Genomic DNA, 26909 nt, shown 5'->3' on the forward strand with positions numbered 1-26909 from the left:
AGGAAACAAGATTGGCTATAATAGAAATTGCTAAAATTGGGTGATGGGTACTTGGAGGAGTTTAGTTGTTCGATGCACTAATATCTCTACCTGTATATATTTAAATTCTTTTTTAATACAAAGTTCTTGGAAAATTTTTCAAATAGAAAAATAACAGTGTTTTACAGCTAGGTCTTTTTTCCAAAGCTAAAAGATACCACCAACTTAGAAGCAAAAGAAATTCAGTAAATTGTAATTATATTTTCACCCCCTCACCTCCCCACCCCAGTCTCAAACATTCTGTCTCTTCCACCTACAAACCGCGGAAGACTTGAATTAAAATCCATCAGCTTCACTGTTAAATTACACAGTTTACAACTCTGGACTGCAAATTCACCTAAGCTTTACCCAGGAGTAAAACTTTGATTTCACTTTTGTGGACATAAATTATGTTTAATAAAGCAAACTGAGTACCTTAATGTATCACACATTTCTTGCAGGGGAAAAATATAATCTAAGCACATTTTCTTCTTTATATGGCTATACTTAAAATTCAGGAAGTGTTCTCAGAAACATCTTAAAGTATTAACAAAAATGGAGATCAGACAGGCTTAGCATTGATTTAAAAAATATGCTTCTGGAAATCATTTTAAAATAATTTATTACTTTCTACTTTACCAGATATTCTGATATTTGAAACTTAATTCATTCAATTTTGGTTAAAGAGGCAACTACATGAGATACTTGATGGCAGATTGTGTTGTTTGTGGGTTTTGTCCAAGGTTTATGATACATTAGCTCTCAGCAATGTTCTCTGTTTTATCATAACTGAAAAGGTAAAATCTAGGAAACAAAAAATTTAATGCAACTTCAAATCCAAAATACTAGTAATAATATTTTAACTTAAATTTGTATTTCCCCTATGAAAGCTCTATTTTTAAGATGACTGCTTTATTTTTCCAATTTAAAGAGAATACCTCTGTGTTATAAAAAAACACCTAAAAAGTGGTAGATCAAAAAACATACATTCTTCTATCCAAAGAATCAATGTTAACATTTTGGCACATTTTTGCTTGTTTTGAAATTTTTTGCCTTTGACTAATAGCTATGATCCTAGTGAATATGCAGATTAACATCTTTTATTTTGTCAAACTTTGGAGTACTTGATACTATTTGTAAGGTATAATTTTTAATTTTTCATATATATCATGGTATCTATTGGACATGTCTTAACCAATTTAACTTTCATTAGTCAGTAATGAGGTCATAGAATAATAGTTACTTTCCAGCTTTTCAATACATTTATACATAAATAATTGACAAATTTTATTATTGGGAAATGAACTGGAAAAGGATAAATATTTTTAAGATTTTTTCTACACTTGAGTTCCAAAAGTATTAGACTAATTTCACTAACTTATATCATTAGCTTATATAAGTTCCTTGTTTGTGTCTGTTTGCAAAGGAAATCAACCTGTACCCCTGTGATTTCTTCTATGTGAGCCATTAATCATCAGACAGATTGCTAGAGAGAAAGCCAAAAATAAGTTTAATAATAACGTGGATACCTCCTGTATACATGGGAGACACCCAACATGATTGAATAACTTACCCATGTATAAATATGCAGTCATCTTTTTTCCCATGTTACAGGTAGATGATACTTTTTGTGAAATCATGATGTTTACAGATTTGGAGACTTATGAAATAGAAGTTACATAGTAGTATATTTAACTAGCACTCAGTTATTTACAGTATTATTATGCACAATGTCATTTTTTTCTACTTTCACTGAATTTTATGCATTTTTAATATTTGACAAATATCTTCAATTAAAGACATTTAATACTCTGAAAAACATAGTGCCGTATATGGCCCTACATTATTATTTTATTGGTATAGAAAAGACATTTAATAGCCAGAGCAATTTTCTTTTATTCATTAAAAGGTAGCTTTTTTTCCTATATGATGGGTTTCAGGGATAAATAAGGTTCCTGCTTTGATGAAGTTTAGTATTCTAATAAGTGATTCAGACAACACATGTATGAGATATTTCCTATTATAAAAAAAGTATATGAAGTAAAGTAAGACAGGATAATGAGAGGCACACTGACAGAAGCAGAGGATATAGTAATGACAAAATTCAGTCTTACAGGATTGAGGAGAAGATTTATACCAAACTTGATGATCTAAAATGTTGTTTGTAATAATCTGTAGAAATTGATAAGATAAGCAGGTTCACATTTATATACTATGCTATGTATTATGCTGATAATAGTAATTTTTAAGTATCTTACTATGAAGATCAGTTAAAATTTTGCAAATTTTTTTCATTTTGTTAGCATTATATTTTAGTACAGAACATAGTGCTTCTCTAATCTTTGTAGAGCTTTCCTAGTCTTAAAAATATGGAGAAGGGTGGAATGAATCTACATTAGTGTTTGGTCACCTCTCTGGATGAGGAGCTTTTTGTTTTATTTTTGTATATAGGAAATAGATCTCTGAGTGATAGAAAATCTTCACATAACCCTGCCATAAGCCCACAGGGAGCTTCCTTCCATAGATTTTCATGTCTTATGTATTTTCACCATGCAGATAAGAACTGCTTTTTTCACAGATGCACACATTCTTGTATCACCACCTGAGGTAGTAGAGTAAATTAAATCCCTGTTCTTATCCTTCATAAATCATTACTTGCCTTTGGCAAGAGAGAAAGCATCTATTTTCAAGTCTACTATTTATTATGACTATCAATTCAAAATGTGATTTTTTGTTAATAGAATGAAAATAAAGATAGAATAGTGGGTTAAATTTCCCTATGAAGAAAAATGAAACATTAAAAATTCTTTTGAGCAGCAAAGCTAAGAAAGCATAGCATCTCAAATTATCAAGTTACAGCATTAAAAGATCATTTTTCTCATTTTTGTTTTCTTTAAAAATGATGAGCCTGGAGGTCTTTTAAATATTCACATATACATTTTGGTTATTTCTGTTGAATGATTTGGTATTACATTAAACAAACAAGCAAATTAGCTACATTTTCATGATGTCCTTATTTAATCGCTATGTGGATTTTGAATACATCTTCTAAGTTTATTTAAGTTTGAATTCTTTTAATTTAAAGGATAGGAAAGTACTAGCCATCTGATATAGAGCAAGTAAGTGTATACACTAGTATTTAATTATTTAAAATGTATAGCTATGCTTATGTATAATTATTTCTACCAGGACAAATAGTAATAGTGATTTTATGTGATTATGTACAACTTTTTGAGACTGCATTTGTTTTATAATCATGGAAACAAATAGGGCATTTGATAATAGAATTCAAATATTATGCTTTAAGATTTCCTGAGTATGTAAGTTGATTCACATAATTTTTAAATAGCACATCAAAATGGCCTTGAAATGGACACAGTGCTGTATAATTATGTTTTGGTGGGGAAGTAAATAAGAGTTTATTTAATGACCAATAAAAGCTGTATGAGCAGCTCCTATATTTCAGTCTTTAGGTTACAATTTGTTTATTATTTATTAGACTTAAATGTCTCATTTGGTGCAACTTCAGTCTATTAAATAAAGAGATAATTAGCTTTTAGAAATCTGTTGTTTACCCACATGGCCAAAACTGCTCCTTTGTTTTCCATTCTGCAATTTAGAATAGCTAAGCAATTAGGCTTCCATTTTAGAGGAAATGCATATTACATAAATACTACTTGGGAATGTCTCTGCCAATCTCAACAGATATGCAATTAATGTGCGTACTTGCTTTCATAAAGGCTGTGACAATTACCCTGTCCTCTACAAATATCGTAAAGCTTAGATTATTTTCCATAATTGCATATATTGTAGTTTTGTGCAGCAGTGCTTTCAATTTTTGAGTATCATTGGCAATTGATACATGTAGACAAGCCAATGGTTTTAATTTTCTCTTTATATAAGAAATCAGTATATAGAACAGCATAACAAATTAGACTTGTATTGGCTTTAGTATATTTCTCTTTTCTTAACCCTGTTCACTACCGCTGCTCTACTACTACTTTTTTTTTTTTTAAAGAGGCATGTATTTTATTCATTTATTTATATACTTATTTGTTTGTTTGTTTTATACATGCACTGGGTACAGTCAGAAGCGTGGGAGGGTGAGAGAATTCACCAGAGCCAGAGCGGGGAGCAGAGCAGGCAGAAGGACCTAAGTACACTGCTGAGGGGAGCAGCAGGCGGCAGGTGAGGTCTGCGCACTATGTGGGACCCTCCTCTGGTGGCTGGGGAGCAGCCGGGGATCGAACCGGCGCTGCAGAGGCCGCGGGCAGCTTTGCAACCCAGCGCTCAACCGCTGCACCACCGGGGAGGCCCTCTACTACTACTTTATATTGCTCACACATTGCCATTCTTATGTCACTTCATTTTTGTATGTAGTGCTTACAGCAAAGTTATGAGACTATATTTAATCAAAGAATTTAATTTCTTTGTAGATGGTCACAGATATAACAAACAGTAAATTCAGTATGGTAGTCTTCTATTTTTAACTAAAAATAGTTAACTATTTTTAACTATTGTGCTATTGTTCCTTTAGTACTGATGATTTAGCCATTTGCATGCAGATATTTTAGAATCAGAGTTTTTCAGACTACGAGAAGGTCAAAAAGGTATGTATATGCTGTAAAACAGTAGCATATTCAGAGCAACATAGGCTCTCTTAATTTTAGGTGATCTTTTCTGCAGCACGAATACTCACACTTCATGCGACCTATCAATTCAGATGAAGTTTGTCATAAAATGAGTTTGGATACTTAACTGACTGAATGTATCAAAATATGATTGAGTTCAATTCTTGCATTCTCCAAAATGGTCTCCACTGAATTATTTGTCCTTTATATATATAGTGCAAGAAAAAGGAGTCAAAACAAGTGTAATGATTGGTAACGGGTGCTAAACTGTACCTATGTTTGGAGGTCATCCCTGGATACATTTGACTGAGAGGGACAACTATCTCTTTGGTACCATAGTCAACAAATTTAAGCCAAATGACCCCTTCCTTTGTGTCCAGAAATTTGAGGGTATTGTGTGTTAGAAATGTTCAGCTACTCTGGTTCAGACTCTGCTGCTTCTTTTTTTGCTTGCCCAAGGATTTGTTTATCCCAATTCTCAGAACTAGGAGGATAACTTCACTACGACCCACTTTCCCTCTGAGAGTTTGCCATGATCTGACTAGTTCTGTGCCCACCCACATAGTCAGAGGTCAACAGTTTTAAAGTCAAGGGATGGAGAGGGTTGAAAGGTCTATTTCTTCAATATTTTCATTGTTTTACCCCAGTTAAAGGTTATGGAAACAAGGCCTGAACAGTATAGTAGGTTTGGGAAGAGGGCACAAGCACCTTAGTGTGCTTTACTCTAGAACAAGTGTCCTGCTACACCCCACAGTTTACCCTCAGCTCTACCTTGTAACAGTTTCTTTTCCGATAAGGTATTAAGAGACTGAGAAGCCATGAATTGTCTTGAGGGATATTCTTGGGAAATATGTTCGAGAGTCTTGTTATATTCAGGTTTTCATGGGTGTGCAGGAATACCTTTCACTGGAATAACAGTTTTATTTGTGAAAACTCAGAGCCCAATCTTTGTGTGCAATAATAAATGTTTTCTCTTTGTAACCATTCAAGACTCACAGACCATCCTCTGTCTCCTTTGTAAATGCCCAAGAAAGGAGAAACTTGGAGAGGAGGTTCTGAGTCGTTTCCAGACCAACATATCTTGAAAATAGTAATTATTTTTTATTCTTTGTACTTTCTTTATTGTGTCACTCTTCATTAAGCATCTTTATGATACATACTAATCAGCTTATTGCTCATCCAATTTTTTTTTTTTAAAGATTTATTTATTTATACAAGCACTGGGTATAGTCAGAAGTGCAGGAGGGTGAGAGAATTCACCAGAGCCAGAGGGGAGAGCAGAGCAGGCAGACTGAAGAAATACACTGCTGAGGGGAGCAGCGGGCAACAGGAGAGGTCTGAGCGCCGTGTGGGACCCTCACCAGTGGCCAGGGATCCAACCACCGAAGCTTCGGCGTTGCAGAGGGCGGGCTGCTTCACAGCCCAGCACTCAACCGCTACGCCACCGGGGAGGCCCTCATCCAATATTTTAAAATCATTTTCAGAATGACTTTTTTAGTGCTGTTCTTATCAGTATTATATATATTAACTATGTGCTGACTTGAAAATAAACTCCATTTTTTTTAACATTGCTTCTGAGATGAAACATTAAATTCCAGTTATCAAACTTTTTTTGGGTCAAAATAACTAGGATATTTATCATATAGCATGAATTACTTTTAAGTTTTACAAAAAAAAAAAAAATCTTTGTATTTACATTACTTAGAGTTCTGCTGTTACTAAGCACAGATTCACCCTGTTCATATTCTGGGGCAGAAATCATTCCAGTCATTTGGTTCTTATTACAATGGAGAACTCTTACTTTGATAGCATCTGCTACATTTATTGTTATTGAGAACTCAATCACAGTGGCATCTTCTTTGTGTATAACATTGAATAATCTTTAGGAAACTTTCTTCCAAATCAGTAGTTAACAGTGTGAGCCTTCTAAATCAGTGAATTGTTGTCATGATGAGACCTTTAGTTCTGAGTGGAATTATTGTTTGTATTTGATAGAAAGTTAACTTATTAATTTCAGAGATTGACAAATAAATGTTGTTTATTTTCAGATGCAATCATATATTTCTCTATCTTTTAAGAAATTTACCCTTCAGGATTATCTAATGCATATCTAATGCATTATGTAAATCTCTATTTTAAGCATAAACCCTCAGAAACAATGGCCTCCAGAGACATCTCCTTAGAAAGACGAACTTTTGAACCTGGTTGGTACCTTGTAAAGTCCAGTTCAACACTAAACAGAGAAATATATATATTTGGAAAAGAGGTGAAATTCATACTATCTCTAACACTGAATACTTACTAGTACCAAGCAAAAAAACTCTTAACAACCAAGCAAACAAAATTTAAAAAAAAAAAAAAAAAAAAAAAGGATTGCTGTGCCCTCAGGGCAGATAAATTCACTGTCTTTCCCCCACCTCTTTTGCTGTTCAAAGTGCAAGTTCTCTGAAATCCAAAATGTTTATACCATAGTATCCAAACTCATTTTATGACAAACTTCATCTGAATTGATAGGTCGCATGAAGTGTGAGTATTCGTGTTGCAGAAAAGATCACCTAAAATTAAAAGAGAGCCTATGTTGCTCTGAATATGCTACTATTTTACAGCATATGCATACCTTTTTGACCTTCTCTTAGTCTGAAAAACTCTGATTCTAAAATATCTTCATGCAAAACTTGTGAATAAGAGACTATCAACAAACTTCTCAGTGACTACTCTTGCTCTGCCTCTCTTGAACTGGTTATATCATCCATATTATCTCAGACAGCAGTTCCTTCTTACCTGCATTCATTTCTGTTGTTCCCTTGCCATAAATACCTTTCCTCTAATTCTTAACTGACTGAATGTATCAAAATATGATTGAGTTCAATTCTTGCATTCTCCAAAATGGTCTCCACTGAATTATTTGTCCTTTATATTTGATAATCTTTCTCATAAACCTTAAGTCTTATATTAACATTATAGAATATTTGGTTACATTGTCTTTTTTCTTAAGCTTCTAATACCTTGTATATTTTTCAAGAACACAGATTTATGCATTCTTTATCTCCTAAGACCTAGTACCTAAGTTGTACCAGAAGACACTCAAGACTTGTGAGACAATTGATAAAAACTGCTTAAAAGATATCTCTTTCACCTTGTGTTCAGTTTAGCATATTACTTTTTTAATGTATAAAATAAAAACATATATTATAGCCCTTGAGCCAAATCAGACTGCACCTGTTTTTATAAATAAAGCTTTATTGGAAGATTATCACACCAGTTCCTTAATGCATTAATGTTAACATAATGACAGCCATTGTTCTGCAAGTGCAGAATTAATAGTGGGGTCACAGATGTTTGTGCTACAAATCCTAGAATATTTGCTATCTGGCCCTTTACTGAAAACATTTGCCAACTCCTGATTTAAAACAATGCTCTTTAGAGACTATTCTTTGATTTGTATAATAGAGTAAAAAATAAAACTTTGTTAACTTTTCTCTTTGTCTCTCTATAAGCCGAAAAGCATACTTTTGCAAAATGGCCCATCTGTGTTGAAAATGAATATCTAATAGTTAAACAAGTAAAATTATTGATAAAAGGTGATTGTTTAGGAAAAACTAATTTTTGGTACATATATAACAGCAGAAAATTATCTGATTTTTAGATTCCATTAATTTGAAATGAAAAGTGGTGCAGTTGAACTTTTGAAATGCTAGCAAGCATCTAGGCTGTCGTTCATTTCAGTAACCAGTCTAGCACAACCATTGTACTCTTACCCTTTTATCCCAGCTTATAATCCCCAGTATTTCTGTACTATTGTTTGTATATCTTTTGAGATGAAAATATCAATGTGTCAAAAGGTCATAGGGGAGCCAAGTTTTTATTTCTTTATTAATAGGCTCTCTCTTTTCTCTTCCTATTTTTGGTCATTTTGACATTAAATCCTTAAAGTTGAAGGAAATCCATTCACTGCTGCTGAACTTGGTCATGAAGGTTGCTCAAAGTCTAAAGTGATTATCTTGCTGAATACAAAAGGAACTCAGTAGTATTTGCCTTTTCATGTTGAATAAATATACCCTGAAGCAGGCTGGAAAAATTAAGCAAAGAAATTGAATATTTATGTGTTACTTGAAATGGTATAAATAGGCATTAGTGTTTAGATGAAAGCAGACATTATTTTGTAATAGGATTTTAAATATTGTTTCCTCGATAGCTTCCTTCCTCAGATATCCAGTGTTCTTCTAGAAAATTAGAAGCAGCATAATATTAATGGAGTTAACATTAAGGACAGCCTTAACACAGACTCAGATGCCCCAAGGTAGGAAGAATTTGACAGACTAGTATAATAACAGAAAATAGACGACTGTTTTTGGAACAAGCAATTCTTGGGAGACCATTGCCTGGTGAGAGTGAACTGTCACCATAGAACTTCCACCAATAATTACCACTAATGGGTAGAAGTGGCAGTAATTTTAGTTCAGTACAATCCTCTCGATGATTGTTTTTGAACTATTAGTGCTATTCACGCAGGAACTCTTGCAAAGTAGAAACATTTTTTTTTGTCCCATTAGTGTTGAATCAGAGGCTTCATCACTTTTAGGAGTGGTGTGTTGAAGGATCACTCTGTTAGTTTCCCTCCAAAGTCATTCTGACTCTTGATTCTCTCACTTGCCTTTACTCTTCAGATTTGAAATGTGACAGTTCCTCTTTTTAACTTAACTGCAAAGTAGACTCAAATGTCACAAAGTCAAAAAGATAGTGTACTTGGTGAACAAAAGGAACTAATTCAAAAGTGAAGAATTAAGTGAAAGGCATCTTTCTATCGTATTTGTACTCCAGGTATAGTTTTGAAATTAGAGTGTGTTATTGCTGAATTGCAGTTTTGATCTCTGGTTTCCACTGAATAGTCTCAATGCTAATTAGTTTCTATTATCTGTTGGATTCACATGTGACTAACATCCTTTTTTTAAATTTGCCCTCCTTTATTTTAATGTTTGTTATAGAACAAATAGTCTTTCAAAAATACATGAGCCTTTTGATTGTAGTCACTCATTTCTGTTTTAATTAGATAAATATTAACAAATGAATAAATGTGTAGATACTTTAATGCATTATTTGGCCATTTTGCTGTGACCCTAGTCATGGTACTCTGACTTCACCTTTAATAGAAGAAAATATCATTTATGATAATTGAAGAAACCTTTATCCATGCAAAAATACCTAATGATGCCCTCTTGCCTGCAACCCTTAGAGGACTTTTGTATGGGATACTAAAGAGTTAGTTCCAAAGAAACAGGGGTTTGGATGATAGTGTTTTCTATTGATTCTTCCTTTTCTGATTCCTCCATTTCATTCTTTCACAACACTTCAAGGTATACAATGTTGCAGTCTGAGGAAGTGTTTTTTCCCTAAGTCACAGTATCTGGTGATAGTGAACAGATATCTTAGTGCACATTTGGAGACACTTGGGATAGTTTAAAAACTCTCTTCTCTGCCCGGAAAATACTAGAAGAGAAGAGCCCATATGATAGCAAGCTTTGTTCAGAATTGCTACACTCCCTCGGTGGGAACAGGCTTGGAGAGGAGTGTTGTTTTTCAAATCTTTGCTCTCCCCCCATGACAAAATTCCTATTTTATGTTTGGTACCATCCTGTTCCTAAAGCATTGCACTGTGATATAGTGGAAATAGAATACAAACTGTCATCATTCCTGAACTCTAAAAAGGGAAAGGAAAGAAGCGAAAGGAAAAATATCTCCAACAGTGTTTGCCATTGTAGCTAGAATCTGAGGAACTCGGAAATAAAAAAGTGCCATTTATTACAGTTTAGCCAGTGGAGGCTTGTGTGTGTGTGCACCTGCTTTAAACCTGCTCCAATGTGAGGTCAGTTTTGAATACAGAAATCAAATATTGGGATTTGGTGTATCTCTCCTAGAAATGTATTGAAGCCTTCTTTGGTGTAAAGGTTTATCTCATTTCATTAATTAGATATTTATCTTTTATAAAATAAAATGAAAGAATGGTATGAACCATTTACTATAGTTATTTTAATTTATAGTTTAATGTTCTGATTTGGCTATTAAACACTTTCATCTTTTTACATGAAAATCAAACATACCATTATTTTTCACTAAATATTACAAAAATAAAATTCTTATAGGAAAGTGAGCATTTTTAAGAATAAACCATTTTTTAAAGTGAGCTGCTGTTTCTAATAGTTTCTTCCTATAGCAGGTGTTCAATGAGTATTTTTGAAATATTTATGGAACTCATGTTTGTGGGACAATTTCTCAGTTGTATATATTTGGATATACTCACTAATGGTAAATTGGCCCAATTCTAAAACAAGATATGACATCTGTCAAGTATGCTTTTTGGTAGAGGAAAATATAGTTTATGATAATTGTTAAAATCTTACAGTGTTGGTAACAGATAAAGTCAGACACAATGACAAATTCAGGTGTGCAAAGATGCAACTATTTCTATAAATGCAATTTAATTTCTGACTTGGGGCCACTCATGAGCCTACCTCATATAAACAGCTTAGTAAATTCAGTCTCCCTCTCTCTCCTTCCCTCCCTCTCTACCTCTTTGTGTATGTGCATATGATGAATTTTAGCCCTGCAAGTCCAGTATAGAATTTCATCATGTTTGAAATTCCCTTCCACTCTATTATTGTCCTTCTCCCTATAAATGAGCTCCAAACTTGATGAGAGCTCACTTCTAAGAATTTGCACACTTGTTTCAGCTCTCTCTGGGCCCACAATGGTCTCCTTACTTTGGCATAATTTTTCCAGTCTGTCTTTGGTAAAGGTGATGTGTGTTTGGCTTCTGTTTGATAACCTTGGAAATTTAGATCCTTGTCTAAAGGAATCTAAGGAATCTAAGGAAATCTTAGATTCCTTGTCTGCTCTCTGACGTTGGTGGTTCTGGGAATCCTATCCATGTTCTTCCAATTACTTGAACATGTACTTTTTCTCTGCTGATTTTCTTTCCTCCTAGTCAGTCCCCATAGGAAGTCACTGTGTTCCTCCCATAGCACTTAACTGCTGTGGGGGCTTCTGAACTACCTTGGGCCCAGACTTAATCCCAGACTCCCTCTGAAGAGGACTTGATGCATCATTGGATCTGCCCTCCCAGTTCTGTGTGTTGGACAGAAGATACTACTACTCTAAGATTCCACTACCTTTTACTCCTTGGGAAATTCTACCCTCTAAGCCCATTTCCTCCTGAAATGAGCAGCAGTGTGCACAGAATTGTCTCTGTCCCATTAGCTGGGGGAAATCTTGCCCATTTACCACCCAAGAATGTGGTGTGCATTCTTTCTTCTGTGTGTCATTCTTATATTGTGAGTGATCATTTTGACTTCCCCATTAGGGGACAGGAAGGGAAGGTGGATTGAAACCTGAGCAGTTGTGCAGCAAAGAGAATTTCTGGCACTCCTTTGAATTGCTAAACATTGAATTAAATGATACCAAATGAACACAGAGTGAAATGAGCCAGGGCTTCCAAACCTGGGACTGAATAAATTAAGACACAATGGCATGACATTCCTATTTGGACAGCAACAGATAATGCAACAGGCCTGAATGATGGGAAGAGATGAGGCTAAATTGGAAGTGCACAGTGGGTGCTGTGCTTTAGGTTTTTTTTCTTCATCCTACAGGCACACACCAAGAGTGTTAAGTAGAGCAGTGATAGGATCTTCTTTCTGATGGTGGAAATGCAGATGGATTAGAGGGTGTGGGACAGTAGAATGAGTGAGACCACTTAGGAGGCTTTTGTAATTTTGTAGGAGATAAATGCCAAAGGCATAAATGGGGGTGTACTAAGAAGGAGAAGACAGGATGAATTTGAGACAGTTTTGAGGACATGCCAACAGGGCTCTGTAGCTGATTGGGTGTGGGAAGGCAGGGAAAAACTTTCATGATGAGCTTGGATGATGTTATTTTTTCTTCTCCAATTTAAAATCTTTTAATCTAGGGGATAATTTTTTCTGCAAGATCCTGCAGGTATGAAAAACAACAACTGTACATGGTAACTTCCTTCTTAGGAAAGAAAATCTTCTTTGTTACAAAGGCAGTTTAGGAATTTTTTGTAACTAGAATAATTACGCCAAGAATATTTTAAAAATCATGTAGCTCATGAGCTTAAGCTGGAGTAGCTATCTCCTGGAGAGTCTGAGTGAGAGGTGGGATGTAGGTAAGATAAGACAAAATATGTCCCATTATTCTCTTGAAGGAAAACTAATCAATATCACTCCTGCCACTTCAGCTGAAATCAGCCCAGGTATTCAGTTCTAAGGCTCTGCAATTCTCATTATTGACATTTGCTCTCACGTTTATTTTCCTGGCATATGTGATTGTTTTCGTATTTTTAGTGTTTTTTTTTTTTTTTCTTTAACCATTAAGCACATCTCATCTAGTATTCCAAAGGCATCCCCATGGCTCCTGTGTAATTTGCTCTGTGGTTATTAAATCTCTGGCAAAATTGGAATACCTCCTTCACTGATAAAATTATTACTGTAATAGCAAAAAACTTTTTCCTATCAAAAAGCTTTATTTCATTCAACAAATAATTATTAAGCACATTTTATGCCATGTTACTGTTCTAGTTCCTGGGAACACACCAGCAAACAAAACAAACAAACACGCCTGCCCTTGTGGACTTAGATATATTCTGGTAGAGAAGACAGGCAACATTTAGGCTACAGTGTTAGAAGTAAATAAGTTCTAAGAAGAATAAAATAAAGCAGGCATGTATGAAGGATAGGAGGTATGGGGAGTAAAGGAGTGACCTTTAAAATAGGGCTGTTGTTTTCATTTGTCAGAATTCCCGATGGAGCACCAGCAGTGTCACTTGCCATTGAGTGAGTGCTCCAGCCTGGGAGTCAGGGTCACCTGTGTTCCAGCCCTGGCTCTACTAGTAGCTAAGTGATAATTAGCAGATCACTTAATTTCCCTGGACATAAGTCTCATCATCCATAAAATTATCTTCCTTCTAACTCCGAAATTTCCATCTAGATTCTTTAGATTGACTTTTAAATAATAATAGATATTTTGTGTCAAAACCCAAGGAATCAATATTTGCTTAGGCCTCCTCTTATTCTATAATATCAGTCTCTATTAAAATACACTCTTAGAAGACACTTTTCATTGTCAGGAAATATAAGTCTTCATGTGCAGTTTTGTATTTTGTAGGGTTTTTTTTTTGTTTTCTAATTGGTCATATGACAATTTTTTTTAAAGATTTATTTTAATGCATACAAAAGCTGGGGTGTAAGCCAGAGGTGCAGGAGAATGAGAGGATTCACCAGAGACAAGAGTGGAGAGCAGAACAGGCAGATCCACTGAAAGACACTGCTGAGGGGAGCAGTGAGCGAAATAGGAGAGGTCTTCTGTGGCATGTGGACTAACTCCCTGGCCAGGGATCAAACTCTTGCTGCAGTGGCTGGTGATAGCACTGAGACTTTAACCTCTCTGCTGCCAGGGAGCCCCAGTTATAGGATGGATTTATCTAGATGTTAAGTTTTTAATGTTTTCGATCTTTCAAAGATGATTTTGAAAAGTTATTGATAGAGAACCTAGGAAATACATATATGTACATTTATGTATATGCACAGACCTTTCCATGAATGAGTTGTCTCTTGATAGTTACTACTTTGCTATATAAGCTTTCTTAGTTTTTTGAATGGAAGGTGTGTTTAGTATGTATGTAGAACAGAAATGAAAATGTCATATATTACAGAATCAGATGACCTTTTTACAGGATGACAACTTCTCATATTCTCAGACAAATACTCAATCAGCACTTTAATCTATTAAGAGCAGAACACACTAACATGCATAAACTGGCAGCCTCATCTAGTTATAATGCATCTTTAATGTGTAACTTATTACAGTGTAGTATAGCTCCTTGGTCTTGTAATAAAAGGTAGAGTGGCCTCCAGTGATCAACAGGGTTCTGAGATCAATTTAACTTGGATAAAACCTTTATCCGTAACAACTGTCATTAAGAATGACTAGCATTTCACTAATTAGCCCACCATTTACAACCCATAAGTTTCTCACAGATGGTAAATGTTTATAAACACCCACAGATGTGTGCACAGCTGACTCTCAGTTATCCAGAGGACTAGGGGACACAGATAATTTAGATTCACTTACAATGCAAACCCCTCATTTTAGCTAGTTTCAATCTTCTTTCTCTTAGGACTTTTTTACCACAACTCTTAATGATGTAGTAAAATTAATCTAATTTCAACTCTTCTTATTTTTGCACATACCCTCAGTGAAAACACTAGTATGTACAAAAGTGGTCACAAGATGTCTGAGAAGAGGATAGAAATGGGAAGGCATGAACTCAGTTAAATATGTATTGAGCAATGAAGGATTGTTCATATATGTTTGTAGCTGTGAGTCAAATAATACTTTTCAAGTTGTGAAACCATAGCAAACCACCTACCTCAACAATACTATTACTATCTCCTTAAGTATGAGAGAAACCAAAGACCTTGACAGTGTGATCCTGTATTAACAATCATTTCAGGTAATTCTTTCTGTAATTTAGTCTCCATTTTTCACTGTACTGCCTTATACTGAAAGAAGATGAATGGATGTAATTAAAATAGACTACTTGACATCACGAGTGAAGTTACTCTGCCTGTTTTCTTCAGCCTAAAGAGTCTTGAATCTTGTTCTTCCATATGTTCTTAATCTGAACTTTCATTCATTTTCCTTTCAGCTTTATTTTACTTGTCCAAAAAACTTTAAAGGCATTTTTTGATAGCGCTCACCCAGAGCCAGGAGCTACATCCCAATGAGGTCCAAGGATTATTTAAAGAATGAACTATGATGTGGATCCCTTTTGTCTTCTAGTGACTTGCAAAATGTGTACTGTGTCTTCAGACTGAGGTAGTCTTGAGTTAACATTTGTTTTCCATAATTTCCTTAAGGAACATTTTCTTTATTTCAATTTACTGGAAAGGAAAATTAATCATTCCACAAATAGTATATTAGGCATGCTCCACGTTGTTTAAAGAAGAAAAATTATAATGGATTAAAGAAAGTGGTCAAAATTAGTGTGATGAACTTGAATGATAGAAAAAACATGGCATTGAAGAAAGAAATCTTGCACCGCTGGAGCTAGCTAATACATGTATATATTTTTTTTTTCAGTTAAATGATATATTTGTTTTTATTGTTGTCTTTCATTTAGGAGGGCTTGTAGGTGCTACCAGGTTATATGGCTATTTCCCTGGTCAGAAAAAAAAAATCGCTAGGATCTCAGCACTTTGAGATTCAGAGCTCCTGCTAGGTATGCTTTCCTTCAATAGTCACCTCCTGGCTGCAACAGATGTGCCTTGACCAATGTAAGGAACCTAGGAGAAGGTGGAAGTTTGAGGAAAATGGTATTCACTTTCTTAGGGGTTACTTTTAGATATGTGTAGAACACTCAAGTTACCATGTCTCCGTTGTGACTTCATAGTGGGTAAAGGCGATTAGGTAAACTCATCCCAGTTTACCGGAAGATTTTCCCAGTTTTAGTGCTGAAAGCTCTGTGTCCAGGAAACCCTGAGTCTTTGCAAACAGTGTTTGTTGGTCATTTTAGTTGGGGCTCAGGAGTGGATCTTGTGCTGTTGATAAAACTTAGGAGTTCTCAACATCCAAGGCGATGGGGCAGAAATGATGAGGCATATGAGAAAGGCTGTAATTATGGGGCCAGGGGAGAGGAGTCAGGGAAGGCACCAACATGGAGGTGGTAAGGTGCTGAGAAATTGTGGTATCAGGAAGCCCAGGAAAAAGAAGACATTAGTTTCAAAGGAGAAGCCATAGTCAATATTATCATGCTACCAAGAGATCCTGTAGTAAACTGATAATTGCCCCATTAACATCAGTTTGAAGGAGAGCATAAAGTGTCGATAAATTAATATGGGTAGTGAGTCTGTAAGAAAAGATAGTAATTAGAGAGGGTTTGGGGTTAAGAGAAGGCAGAGAAGGCATTTGAATTTGTTTAAATTTTGTGATGGGAGGAATGGAAAATGGAAGTTGGGAGAGAATGACTCTCAATAGAGTAAGGTCCTAAGGGCAACAGGACAAAGTGTAGAGCATTAAGATGCCAGGTGGGAAATTGTCTTGGAAAGCAAGACACTCTGCTATTGTGATGGTGAGGGAGGAGGAATGACTGGGCCTAAGTGCAGATACATTGTAGATTTAAAGTTAAGATATTTTCATCCAGCAGTTTTTTTTTGTATCTGAAATAGAGGAAGACATCTACTGAAGAAGGGTTAGATTACCTGTGGTTCACCAGGTGAAAGTGATGAACCATAGAGTATAAGCTAGATAAATGAGGAAATGAAGGTGATCAGAGCAGAATATTGGACACTTCCATGGACAGGGGACAGAACTAGTGAGAGAGAAAGAACAGGAAGCACAGGAGTAGCTTGTAGGGATTTAGTTATTGGAAGAAGAAAAGTTGTGGGTGGCAGCAACGTTCAAATTATGAATATAAGAGTGGATAGTAAAGGGCCTCCCTGGTGGCGCAGCGGTTGAGCGCTGGATTGTGAAGCTGCCCGCAGCCTCTGCAGCGCCGGTTCAATCCCCGGCCGGTTTGATCCCCGGCTGCTGGGGGAGGGTCCCACATGGCGCGCAGACGTCTCCTGCCTCCCGCTGCTCCCCTCAGCAGTGTACTTCGGTCCTTCTGCCTGTTCTGCTCCCTGCTCTGGCTCTGGTGAATTCTCTCACACTCCTGCACTTCTGACTGTACCCAGTGCTTGTATAAATAAATAAATCTTAAAAAAAAAAAAAAAAAGCTACAACCCCCCCCCCAAAAAAAAAAGGAGTGGATAGTAAAAAGTAGACAGAAAGGATTTGTCCAGGGAATTTGCTGTTGAATTCATTCACATGGAATTGAATTCACACTTGCTGATGGCCGAAAGAGAAAGGTGGAATCAGATGACATAATCTGTTTTGTGTGGGAGGGGAGACTAGTACATGACAAGATGACATTGACCTAGGGGGTTGACTGTGGTACAACTGAATGACACGTGTTTCAAAGGAGAGTGCTTTTTCACATCAGGGAGAAGAAATGACAGTCTGATGTAACAATGAAGAGAGAGAGAGAGAGAGAGAGAGAGAAGATAAACTTCTCTATTTATACACCATATAAGTCACATAAGAGGATGAGCAACATCTGCTAAGAGTGAAGGAAGGAAAACATTTCTCCATTCCCAGATAGAGCCCATTTCAAATTAAGATAAACAGGTGCGAGGAATGTTCACTGAAGATATTGAGGTAGTGGAGAAGTTGTTTATGCTATTAAGTGCTGATGAAACATCCAGGAAGAACTTACCTTCTGGACAGTGGTGACTGCTGGGAGTGATAATGATCTTGGTGAAACTATAACAATTGCCCAGCAGGTAGGTTGTAGGGCAAGGCCAGGAAGCCACTGCAGACTGGTCTGATTCTAGTATATCTAGATCCTTCTGGTCCTAGAAGAGGGAATATCTTTGTGACAAAGGAGTCGTCTATGATCTGCATCTCATTTATTGCCAGGTTCTAGGGAAAGGCATCTGGTTCTCAGTGAATTTGGAGAAACCTAATCTGTGCTTGTTGGTTGAGTTCCCAACTATAAAAGTTACTCTCTTTTTTGGGTCATGAGGCATTTCCAAAAACTCACTTTAAGTCCACAGAACCAAAGATCTGAGTACTTCTCGGTTATACAAGGTCTGTATCATATGAAACGTCTGTAATGAAAAGAATGTGAGCATTAGAATCAGAAAGGTGTCTTGTCACACCTCCCCTCTGATACTCAGAGGGGATACATTATGGATACATTACTTCCTTGCTCCCAGGTTTGCTGGCTTTAATAGGGAATTGAGTTGGTGAAAATTAGATTAGAAAAGCTAAGTGAAATACTCCCCAGACCCCAGCTATCAGACATTCAATCAAATTGATGGTTCCTCCTGTATCTTAATTCATATTTAGATTTTTGTTCTTTCTCTCAAGCATACCATTTTTCTAAATAGAATTGTTCTCAAACCTAGCTGATATCAGTATTTATTTGGGGGCTTCTGTATTCATTTTGTCAGCTTTTTTGTAGTCTAGGGAAAAATCTTCTATTGTTCTCTTGAGAGAGTTTAGCACATTTTTTTGCCTCCAGTTTCTTTGCAATTTTTAATGAGTTCATCGAAAGTTCAGTTGTCTCCCATTTTCATTTCTTTTCTGTGTTATTTGCTTTCTCCCAAAGCATATGTCAGTTCCTTTTCCTCTCCACTTTCCACTCATTCAGATTTGCCTTATTGTCTTTGCTGATTTCTTTTCTTTTAAAAATATGTTGCTATTACACTGATTAAGATTTTTAAATTTCTTCTTCTTAAATTTCTGCATCTGATTAGGGAAGAGATAGGAAGGAAATACCATATCTGTGCAGAATATATCTGCATTTCTCCTTTGAAATGAAAAGGAAAAATACAATACTGCGACTCACAAATTCATATTCGCAATGAACCTAGAACTTGAATCTAATAAAATTGCTTTGCCTAGACAAGTTTGGCAGCAGTGAGAGGATGTTTAACTACCACTCTTGGCACCCAGGATGGTAGTACACAAGTTTCTACTGTTTAATATGCTGTGTATAGAGTCCTGTATTTTAAAGGACAAGAAAAATATCTTCAGAAATGTAAGTACAAATAGATTTCAAAGCAGAACCCCTTAAAATCATCACTGGGCAGCCATGCTATATCTCTAACCTACTGCCTCTATATTAAGCAATTTCATAGCACTCTGCTTTCTTCTTTGGAACATTTGTCATACTGGTAGTCACGAACTATGCGTTGAAATTGCCCTTGGACTCTTAAGTCCCATGAGAAGTAGGACTGGGGCTGGTTTCAGTGCCTGGCACATATTCCTTAGTGCGTATTTGTAGAATTGAATTGACTTCATAGTTTTATATTTCCAACTACTTGGACAAAACAGTTTGAATATTCTGCCAGCACCTCAAAATCAATTCATCTAAAACCTAAGTTATCGTGTTCCACATAAAACCTGATGTTCATGTTCTCGTTTTGGGTTAAGGATACCACCATTTTCCCAGTTATCCAGGCTTGACATCCTCACACTGTGCCAGCTTTAATCATAGTGAAATACAGTTTTGATTATTTCACACCTTTCAAAAACATTCCATGTCAGTTCTTCAGCTTTGAATCCAAGTTCCCTTGGCCTGCCTTCCTCATCTTATTTTCCCCTTTCCCCGGTGTACACCATATGCTGCTGTCAGAGCACGACTTTGGGGACCCATCTGGGCCCCATTCAGTGTTCCAGGTACCACTCGCTGAGAGTTACCACTCTTGGCCTCAGTTCATTTATCCCAGCTTCTCCTAGACAATTCCTGTGAAGTCACGACTATTCCCTTGCTTCCCCCTTCCTTTTTTTGATTTTTGGTAGGATTAAGCACTTTCATCTTCTCAGTTTGAAATTGTTTTGTTCGTTGTTCAGAAACTTTATGAGGACTAGAAACATCGCAAAGGATTTTTTAAAATTCCTCTCTGATATAAGAAAATAGCAAAACAAATCTAAAACATCCTAATATGTTTTCAATGGGAAGAAAGCAATTGCCAAGCTTATGTCTCAGTAAAGTGAAGAGACTCTTGTGGATGACAAGTGAAGCTTCTATCCTGAAGTGGTTGTGTTATGCCATGTAATTAACCTTTTCTTCTCTGGGTTACTCTGTGATTAAAGGGGTCATGGGTGTTCACTGTATGTGAGAGTCACATCTTGTTACATGTCATTATCATTTCACATCTACATATATATTAAAATAGATACATTATTTTTCCCCTGACATTCTGTGTTTTTGCAACTGAAGGCATCTGTTCAGCACCCTAGGCTGACTTAAACAACATTCTTTTCACCAAGGAGGCCACACTGGTTTTTGAATTTTGCTTTCTTTAGTAATTGTTGGAATAGTTCACTGTGAACAAGCTAATCAGAGTTGGACACTTAAATACTTACATGAGAGACGTTTTAAAAAGCATTTAACACTGAAAGGATGATTAAAGAAAGCCTTTCTTCAGCACTATGTGGTAGAGTAATCGCTAAGCAGGAAGTCAGAAAACTTACCCTCCGCTTTGTAATTAATAGCCACACATGGTCATAGAAAGGTTTGTGTTCACTGACCTCGGTGAAAAAATATGTTTTTTTTTTTTTCATGCTATCTTTTGGAGATGGTATGTATCAACAATTTTAATATTTCATTATTTTTTAATATCTTAACATACCTTAGTGCATGGATATCATAATTTAGTCTGTCTCTTGCAAATGGATAATTAATTTCCAATCTCTTGTTACTAACATTGTAATGATACTCTTATCCATGAGACTTTGCACACAAGTGAGTTCCCAAAGGTTAATGTTCTTTTGTTTGTTTCAGTTGATTAACACTGGTTTACATCATTGTGTTTTAGAAGTATAGGAGCTCCCACTCCAGGTGTTGTTACACCACAACAACCACCACCAAAGCACCCATAGTCCATCCTCAGTAGACCACTATTCTCTCTCCCTCAGCACCTCCCTCTCTCTTGGCCTCAGTTCTGTAGTCCGCTGTCTAGGGTTTGTTGTTAGTTCGGCTTTATTGGACCCTTCTAAGACATGATCCTAAATTAGTCTTTCTCTTCTTATTAAGATAATCCCCTCTTCCTGTACCTGTGTTCCACAAATGGCAAGAATTTATCTTTTCAGTAACTGAGTAGTATTTCAACATGTGTAAATAGTACATCTTCTGATGCACTTACCTGTATTTCGGCACTAAGGGTTTCAACAGCTTAGCTAAACAAATTGTAAATAGTGCTGTACAGAACATAAGAGTGTATATTTTCCTTCAAATCAGTGTTTTTTGCATTCTTTAGATAGATACCTGTGAGTAGAATTGCTGGGTCATATGGTAGGTCTATTTTTAATATTTTGAAAATCATCTGTACTGTTTTCATAGGGACTGAGCGGGTCTCCATTCCCACCAACCATATAAGAGAGTTCCTTTTTCTCAACATTTTCACCAACACTTGCTCTTTGTGGTATTTTTGATTTGTACCATTTGCACAGTAGTGAGGTGTTTTCTTGTGTTTTTGATTTGCATTTCTCTCAGATAAGGATAAGCATTTTTTTCAACGTGCCTGTTGGTTATCTGTATGTCTTCTTTGGACAAGTGCCTATTTGGTTTCTCTACCCATTATTTGATGGGGTTGCTTTATTCTTATTGGGTTGTATCTTCATGCAACAAATGGATACTATTCCTTTGTCAGAATTATGGGGGCAAATATTTTCTCCCATTCAGTAGTGTCTTTTTGTTTTCGTGACAGTTTCTTTTACTGTACAGAAGCTTTTAAGTTGGATGTAGTCCCAAGTGTTTGTATTTTGTTTCCCTTGCTGCTGGAGATATATCCACAAAAATATCTGTGAAGACTATGCTGGTACAGTTTCCCAGTTTTCTTCTGTGTATTTTTTTGTTCCAGGTCTTATATCCAAATCTTTTATCCATTGAGTTGATTTTTGTATATGTTGTAAGATAGAGGTTGTTTCTGTTTTCTGCATTCAGCTGTCCAATTTCTGCAACACCATTTATTGAAGAAGTTTTCCTTGCTCAAGTGTATAGTCTTGGCTCCTTTGTAATAGATAAACTGTGCAGATGTGGGTTTATTTCTGGGATCGGAATTCTATTCCACTTGTCTTTCTCTGTACCATACTCTTTTGATTATTAAGGCTTTATAGTATAGTTTTAAGTTCATTCATGTGATTCTTCCACTCTTCCTCTATTTTGTCAGAATTTTTTTGACTAGTGAGTGTCTTTGTGGTTCTATATGAATTTCAGTAACATTTGTTCTATTTCTTTGAAGAATGCCATTGAAACTTTGACAGGAATTGCATTAAATCAGTTTATTGCTTTAGGTAGGATGGGCATTTTGGCAATGTTTATTCTTCCAATCCATGAGCAGGGGATACCATTTCATTTCTTTCTTCTATTTCTTTTAGCAATGTCTTATAGTTTTCTTCGTAAATCTGTTACTTTCTTACTTAAATCTTTAATTTCAATCCTGTTCATTATTTGTGTTTCTCAGGGCATTCATTTGCTTTTCAGAGTTTTCTTCCATTTGTTTTCTGAACTTCTTTATCATGACAATTTTGAATTCTGTGGAAATTCTTCCATACCCTTGTTGTTGTGGTAGGGATATTTGTTCTCTCCCTGTGGTGTAGAATTCTCATGAGGGCTCAGATTGGCTGTTGAAGTCTTTCCCCCATGATTTACTTTATAAAAATTAAGGGTGCATATCTTCCATTATTCCAGTAGATGGTGATATATGCCTGACAGAGCTGATCTGTAGCTGTGTCTGCAGTGAGTGCAGGGGTCATGGAGTGGTCTGTGACTTGGGATGCTGAGTGCTAGTTCTCTTTTGACTCTTGCCTGTGTCCACACTACTGGCACTTTTCTCTGGGACTCAGTGCTATATCTCTGCAATTTGTGTACTGGGCCCTTCATGCAACCCCAGAGCATTCCATTGATACCTCATTTTATCTGTTTGTTCCCATATCTGTGCATGAACTTCAGTTCCTGGGGGAACTCGGTAGGATTAGTTGTACCTTTCTAAGTTTGTTTTCCAGTTTGTACCACAACCTCTGGCAGTCTTCCTGGCACCCCATAGCATTCATGCCTATATCTCATCTCCCATGGCTAGATTCTCAACACTCATCTTTCTTTGACTTTCCTGGGGTGCAGATATGAACAATAGTTTCCACCCCAACAGCTACCTCTCCCTCCACTCTCTATTTGTTCTCTTGAGTTGCAATTTCTCCACATCATTCTGTTGATTCTGGTCAGTGTTTGTCCCAGGCAATTGTGAGGTACTCAGGTTTTGACCCCAAGCCCACCACCCCCACTCTCCTTCACACCACTCCCTCCATGCCTTTTGGAAGAATATCAAATTCAGTGCCTATCTGAACTTCCCAATTTAATCTCTTCACAGCTAAGCAGGGACTTTATTCTGATGCCATTGTCCCTTAGTCTGATAATAGGCTAATTTTCTTAGAATAAAATTATTTTGTCAATGATGTGCGCAATTTTATTTCAGATACAGATTGCTCAGTTGCATTCCAAAGAGGTTACATTAGTTTTCTTATTCCACCAACAATGTGTGGAGTGATCTGTTTTCCAACCTTTAGCAATTATCCTCATTTTTTATTGTTGCCATGATGATAAGTGAAAAATTATTTCTCATTGATTGTATTTACTATCTTCAATTATGAAAAAGGTTGAGAATTATATCCTCTGCATAAAAGGTGTTCATTTTAAAGATACATTTCTTTTCTTAAAAAAGATTTATTTATGTATACATGAGCTGGGGTATAGGACAGAGGTATAGGGGGTGGTGAGAGGATTCGCCAGAGATGGAGTGGAGAGCCAAACAGGCAGATTGACTGAAATAAACTGCTGAGGAGAGACAGGAGAGGTCTGCTACACCATGTGTGTTAGCAACCTGGCCAGGGATCCAATTCATGCTGCAGTGGCTGGGGATTGCTTCATAGTGCTGAGATTTAAACCCCTCGCATCACCAGGGAGGCCCCAAAGATGCGTTTCTTGAGCATATTATTTGCCCATATTTTTTGTTGTGCTTTTTATTAAATTGTTGGCCTTTCTCTTACTGTCATAATGTTTATTTCAAGAAAATCTGACTTAGAATACCTGTATTTCAAATGTTTTCTAGTTTATCCTTTCATTGTTTGTATAGTCTTGCTATTCTTTTGATTAGTAGACATTTGGTGTAGTATAATCTATATGACATTTGGGTATTTAGATTTTTCCTAGGAGAAAAATCCACAACTAACAAAAAATATGCTTTTCCATACTGTCTGCTATATATTTGCAATTTGATTTTTTATTTTGAAATGTTTCACACATTCACAATTTATTATGTGAATAGCAGAACAGTATCCAAATACTATTGTTATTGAACATTTTCTTATCACCCCCCAATTTGAAATGCCACATTTATCGATAATGATGAATTGAATTTTTGGTCAGAATTGGTGTGTATTGATGTGTAGTGCCAAGAGAAGTATATACTATACATTATTTTCCAAAGTTACTCAACAAACCAGTCACCCGTAACTTCTGCACAACACAAATTTGTGTACATACATGTACTCAGCTTGTGGGAGTAGTGTCCCATGGCAGACACTTTAGTAGTCTTATTTAAGTTTTGGTATTTGTGTGTGTGTGTGTAGAATATCTTTTTAATATGACCCAACTAAATTTTTGCATAATATTCATTTTTAATTTTTACATATATAATATCATTGTTCATTTTTGTACAATGCATGCTTATATGCTTTCACCTTCAAGGTGTATTTCCCATAAAAGTCCCACCACCAATTCACCTGTGAACCATCATCATAGTCCCTGGTGCTCTTCTTTCCCCTATTTTTATTCCTCTATCTCCCCCTCCCTTGCAGAATGTCTCTGATTTGTAGTTACCTGCTATTTTTATTTATTATTTTTTTCCCCCAATCCCTTATTTGGTTCTCCTATATTCCTCCTATAAGTATAGCCATCCAATATTTTTCTTTTTACCTCTGGCTTATTTCACTGAGTATAATCCCTTCCAGCTCTATCCATGTTGCTGCAAATGTCATGAGTTTATCTTTTTTGATTACTGAATAGTATTCTATTGTGTATATATACTACATCTTCTTGATCCATTCATCTATTTTGGGGCATTTATGTTATTTCCATATCTTAACCTATTGTAAGTGCTGCAATAAACACAGGGATGCAGGTATCCTTTGGAATTCATGTCTTGTGTCCTTTGGGTATATCCCTAGTGGTAGGATTGCTGGATCATATGGTATCTTCATTTTTAGTAGTTTGAGGAACATCCACACAGTTTTCCATAGCAGTTAGTCCAGTTTGCTTTCCCACCTTTGCTGTAATAGTTTTTAATGGCAACACATTCATTGATCATATGGTTATATTGAAATCTTATGCCTTAAGATGCTTACATTCCAAAAATTTGTGTGCGTTTTTGATTTGGGAGAATTGCATGAGCTGCAAGTAACTTATTTTTCTGGAATTCTGCAATTGTGTTCATTAGTTTTAAAAATGAAAGAATGGAAACATTTAATTCAACTCATGCAAATAATGGAGGAAAAAACAGAAATATTAAACCATTAGGTTTTCATACATGAAATTCCAGGTCTTATGGCTGAACCTATCATTTAATTACTCTATTAAAAAGACAGTTCTAATTATCATTTTATCAGTTAAATCCCAATGAAAATTGACTTTCTAATTTCCTTGACTCAAATAAATTTTAAGTATCACATCTAGATTACAACAAACTCAAAGACTGTTAAGTTAATTCCTGTATTTTTGCCATCTGGTTTACGCAGTATTTTGAGCTTTGTTATAGAAGGGTAAAGACTAAACTAGGTTACCAAGTAAAGCAAATATAATCTGGTTCCCAGAAGATCTACAACTAGCAACACCAAACAGTAATTCATGTAATTTTTTAAGGCAACTGTCTCATGTTTCTTTTAGAAAGAGATCAGCTAAACTACAAGCCTCTGAATAGTGTGCAATAACTGCTCACTTTCAACAGTTTCTTTGAGGAAACTGAAGTTTCCTTCCATATACCCACTCTAAATTCCGGGTAGTTATCCTTACATCTTTCACTACTACTGAAATCATAAAATATGCTGAAACTTGAAGAAGGATGGCAGGAGAAGATAGGAGTTAAAAAGAGAATTCTAAAAGCACATGTAAACAGTGATAATGGCTCACAAGGTTGAGAACAGCCATTTATTGCTAAAATCCCCTAAAACCCCCCTATATATATATATATTATATATTAGTTTGCCTTTGTGCCTCACTCTCACCTCTCTTATTCATGCACACACTTGGGAATCCTAAGAGAGCTCATGTTCCACAATAATACCAATAACCACCACAATGGAGGTGAACTGTTGTTTCTGAGTTCTTACTGTGTGCCAAGCATTCTACTTAACATTACGTATGATTTATCTCCTTTATTCCTCCATTTAACCTGTGAAGCAGGTACTGTTATTATCTCACATTCAAGATGAGGGGAAAAATGAGGAGTGGGAATGTTAATTTGGCCATAGTCACGTTGCTTGCTAATTAGAAGACCGGTACTGAAATCCAAATTGTTTGAATTCAAACTTGTGTTCTTTACCACTTCTCTGTGATTACACTCTCTTCTATCACTTCAAATGCAG

At 36.0% G+C, this 26909-nt stretch overlaps 1 protein-coding gene across 1 annotated transcript in view; it reads left to right on the forward strand.

Moving 5' to 3' along the window:
- The window catches only part of DIAPH3 (diaphanous related formin 3), a 454058-nt gene that overhangs the window by 307924 nt on the left and 119225 nt on the right, over positions 1-26909 (forward strand).

The sequence above is a fragment of the Talpa occidentalis genome, unplaced genomic scaffold (genome assembly GCF_014898055.3).
Source record: "Talpa occidentalis isolate TD23 unplaced genomic scaffold, MPIMG_talOcc4v2.1 talOcc4.5, whole genome shotgun sequence".
NCBI lineage: Eukaryota > Metazoa > Chordata > Mammalia > Eulipotyphla > Talpidae > Talpa > Talpa occidentalis.